Source organism: Rhinopithecus bieti, unplaced genomic scaffold, assembly GCF_001698545.2.
Source record: "Rhinopithecus bieti isolate Rb0 unplaced genomic scaffold, ASM169854v2 scaffold_14215, whole genome shotgun sequence".
Taxonomy (NCBI): Eukaryota; Metazoa; Chordata; class Mammalia; order Primates; family Cercopithecidae; genus Rhinopithecus; species Rhinopithecus bieti.
Window position 1 is genome coordinate 1139605 of NW_016808057.1, and position 4519 is coordinate 1144123.

Here is a 4519-nt window from a genome sequence, read left to right on the forward strand (position 1 = left end):
ATAGACGTAGGGTAAATACAGCCATGCCAAATGAGAAAAATTGGCCAAAACAAAGAGGCACCATGCAAGTCCAAAATCCAGCAGGGCAGTCAAATCTCAAAGCTCTAAAATGATCTCCTTTGACTCCATGTCTCAAATCCAGATCACACTGATACAAGAGGTAGGTTCCCATAGTCTTGGGCAACTCTGCTCCTGTGGCTTTGCAGGGTACAGCTTCCCTCCCGGCTGCCTTAATGGGCTGGTGTTGAGTGTCTGCAGTTTTTCCAGGTGCACAGTGCAAGCTGTCAGTGGATCTACCATTCTGGGGTCTGGAAGATGGTGGCCTTCTTCTCACAGTTGAACTAGGTGGTGCTCAGTAGGGATTCCATGTGGAGTCTCTGACCCTGCATTTCCCTTCTGCAATGCTCTGGCAGAAGTTCTCCATAAGAACTCTGTCCCTGCAGCAAACATTTGCCTGGACATTCAACCATTTCCATACATCCTCAGAAATCTGGGTGGAGGTTCGTAAAACCCAATTCTTGACTTCTCTGCACTGGCAGGCTCAATACCATGTGGAAGCTGCCAGGGCTTGAGGCTTGCACCCTCTAAAACCATGGCCCAACCCCTACATTGGCCCCTTTCAGCCATGGCTGGAGCAGTTGGGACACAGGACACCAAGTCCCTAGACTGCACACAGCACAGGGATGCTGGGCCTGGCCCATGAAACCACTTTTTTTCCTAGACCTCTGGGCCTGTGATGGGAGGGGCTGCTGTGAGGACCTCTGACATACTCTGGAGACATTTTCCCCATTGTCTTGGGGAGTAACATTTGGTTCCTAGTTACTTATGCAAATTTCTGCAGCCAGCTTGTATTTCTCCTCAGAAAATGGAATTTTCTTTTCTATCTCATTGTCAGGCTGCACATTTCCCAAATTTTAATACTCTGCTTCCCATATAAAATTGAATGCTTTTAACAGCACCCAAGTCACCTCTTGAATGCTTTGCTGCCTAGAAATAGCTCCTGCTAGATACCCAAAATCATCTGAGACCACCTCAGCCTGGACCTTATTGTTCATATCACTATCAGCATTTTGTCAAAGCCATTCAACAAGTCTCTAGGAAATTCCAAACTTTCCTACATTTTCCTGTCTGCTTCTGAGCCCTCCAAACTGTTCCAACCTCTGTCTGTTATCCAGTTCCAAAGTCGCTTCCACATTTTCAGGTATCTTTTCAGCAGTGCCCAACTCTACTGGTACCAATTTACTGTATTAATCTGTTTTCAGGCTGCTGATAAAGACATATCTGAGACTGGGCAATTTACAAAAGAAAGAGATTTAATTGGACTTACAGTTCCATGTTACTGGGGAAGCCTCACAATCATGGTGGGAGGCAAGGAGGAGCAAGCCACATCTTACATGAATGGCAGCAGGTAAAAAGAGAGAGACTTGTACAGAACTCCTCTTTTTAAAAACATCAGATCTCATGAGACTTATTCACTATCACGAGCACAGCATGGGAAAGACTTGACCCCATGAGTCAGTTACCTCCCACCAGTTCCCTCCCACAACATGTAGAAATATAAGATGAGATTTGGGTGGGGACACAGCCAAACTATATCATGTCCAAAGCAATCTACAGATTTAACGCTATTCCTATCAAACTACCAATGATATTTTTCCCAGAATTTGAAAAAAGCTATGCTAATATTCATGTGGAACCAAAAAAAGAGCCCAAATATCCAAGGCAATTCTGAGAAAAAAGAATAAAGCAATGAGCATTACATTACCTGACTTCAAACTATACTACAAGGCTACAATAATCAAAACAGCTTGATACTGGTACAAAAACAGACACACAGAGCAATGGAATATAACAGAGAACCCAAAAATAAAGCTGCACACCTACAACCATCTAATCTCTAACAAAATTGACAAAATAAGCAACAGGGAAAGGACTCCCTATTCAATAAAGGTGCTGGGATAGCTGGTTAACCATATGTAGAAGAATAAAACTCAACATCTACCTTTTATCATATACAGACATTAATTCAAAATTGATTAAAGATTTGAATGTAAGACCTCAAACTGTAAAAATGCCAGAAGAAAACCTTGGAAATCATTGGCCTTGGCAAAACTTTTGGCAATTGCAACAAAACCAAAAATAGACAAGTGAGACCTAATTAAACGAAAGAACTTCTATATATCAAAAAGAACTATCAACAGAGAATCAGACTACCTTCACAATAGAAGAAAATATTCACAAATTCTGTACCTGACAAAGGTCTATAACCAAAATCTGTAAGGAATTAAGTAACAGAACAAACAAAAAGCAAAGAACCCCATAAAAATTGGGCAAAATACATGAACAGATGCTTCTCAAAAGAAGACACACAAGTAGCCAACAAACATACGAATAAATGCTCATCATCACTAATTATCAGAGAAATACAAATTAAAACCAGTCAGAATGGCTATTATTAAAAAGTGAAAAAACAAACAAAACAAAACAAAAAAACAGGTGTTGGCGAGGCTGCAGAGAAAAGGGAATGCTTACAGACTGTTGGTTGGAGTGTAAATTAGTTCAGTCATTGTGGAAAGCAGTTTGGAGATTTTTCAAAGAACTTAGAACTACCATTCGACGCAGCAATCTCATTACTGGATATAGGTATATAGCCAAAATAATACTGTTGTCTTTAAATAGAAGTGTGTGTGTGTGTGTGTGTGTGTGTGTGTGTGTGTGTGTGTGTGTGAGAGAGAGAGAGAGAGAGAGAGTGTGTGTGTGCGTGCCAGTGTGTGTATGTGGTTTCTATACATAGCTCACCTCTGGAAGCTCTGTGAGACATTGGAGATGGTGAGTTGTCTTCTAGTAGGAAACCAAAATGGCTGGGAGGCTGAGTTGAACTAGTTCTTTTTTGTTTCTTTTTAAATTTTGTGTCTTGTGCTGCATTATTTATTCAAAATTAAAATATTTTTAAAATTAGTCTTAAGAAAGTCTGCTTGAGCATGCTACCAGAGGGGCTTTATTATAATGATTGTACACTGATGTGACTTTCTAATATTCCTATATTATATTTGTAAAACTTTAGAAACTTATTCTTTACCACAAAACTTTCAATATTTTATGAAAAAAGAGTTCCTTTATTTCAAAAATAATCTTGGAAACTACTTGAAGTTTAAAGCACTTTTGAATTAGAGCTGAAACAGAAAAGACTGGCAGTGCATTAAAATGATTAAAAGAAGTGTGATAATGGAGTGCCTGGAGCTCACAGGTGTATGTGCTTGGTTTGATGATTTTAGCTGAGATGGAAGTGAAAAAATAAAAGAAAATGCTAAAGGCTGATATTCATTCTCTGCTTTCTTTCACCGAGCCAGAAACCCATGGATTTACCCCAATATTCCCAAGCAAGGAGTGTCAAAACAAACTTGTAACTGGTAAATATTTTAGTTATAAAATTTTTATTTGTTTTCTAGACTGCAGCTTGATGTGTGAGATTTCATATTTCTCTAATTAGTACTCTGTTTATTTTTTCTTCTCTTTAGGTTGTGTTTAGAGTCAAGACAGTCTAATTTTACAATAAAATAGATTCCGTATTGTAGGTATTTTTCCATATGTTCATTTTCTGATAGGATGGTACATATTTCAGTTTAATATTACATACTGAAATAAATGATATGACAATAAAATTATCTCTCAGAACTATTTATATTAATTGTATTTACTAATGCGATATATCAATGTGTCACCAAAAATTTTTTGAAATGCCAATTAGCTTTTAAGGTTTTATGTCTCTAAATTATTCGTGATTAAACCACACTAATTCTTTCAAAATAAACAAACTATGCCTTTCTAATAAGATTGGTGTGCTCTATACAGTTTTTATAATCATAATTTAAAACATAATAAATATCCAATTTCGAAATGGTAGTTTTCTTGAAAATTGCCCAAAAGTAACAAACGAGAAGGAAAAACAAAACCTGAATTCCATTTTCAGTAGTTATACGATCCAAGTGACCTCAAACCATAAGATATGAGAAAAAGTTATGAAATAAAATGAAAGTCAAATACAGGTTAGCGGTCATGTTGAAGCAGGATGCCCCTGGCTGTAGAATTTAGACAAAGACACAAGCTGAAGTGTTCAAAGTAATTAGCCCTTTGTGGTGCAAAAACAACCTTCATTTATTTAAATCAGTGGAAATGTTTTTGTAGGCTGATGGTGATGGTGGAACTTTTTTTTCAACTAGATTGGTCACACAATCTTGAGAAGCAGAGGAGAGGTTCTGAAGAAAGAAGCACCCTTGAAGCTATATTTGCAGGAAGCAAACTACAAATGAGGAAGTATAGAGGAAACAGAAAAGAGGCATTTTCTGTATAAAGCAAATGATCAATGCACAGAAACAAGACTCAAGGAGAAAATGGAAAGACAGTGAAAAAAAATCTGAGTTTATTGAAATTAGATTTTAACATGAAAATTAAAATGTCAGAAATGAAAAATAATTTGCAAACAGTTCAAAGGAGATAAAATATGAGAACAGATATAGAG

At 37.4% G+C, this 4519-nt stretch overlaps 1 long non-coding RNA gene across 1 annotated transcript in view; it reads left to right on the top strand.

The window, feature by feature from the left end:
• LOC108537699 (uncharacterized) overlaps window positions 1-2727 on the top strand; it is a 26737-nt gene extending 24010 nt beyond the window's left edge. Inside the window, exon 3 of the long non-coding RNA XR_001887906.1 lies at window positions 2683-2727. This is a non-coding gene — a long non-coding RNA (uncharacterized LOC108537699). The remainder of the gene's footprint in view (window positions 1-2682) is intronic.
• The last annotated feature ends 1792 nt before the right edge of the window (window positions 2728-4519 follow it).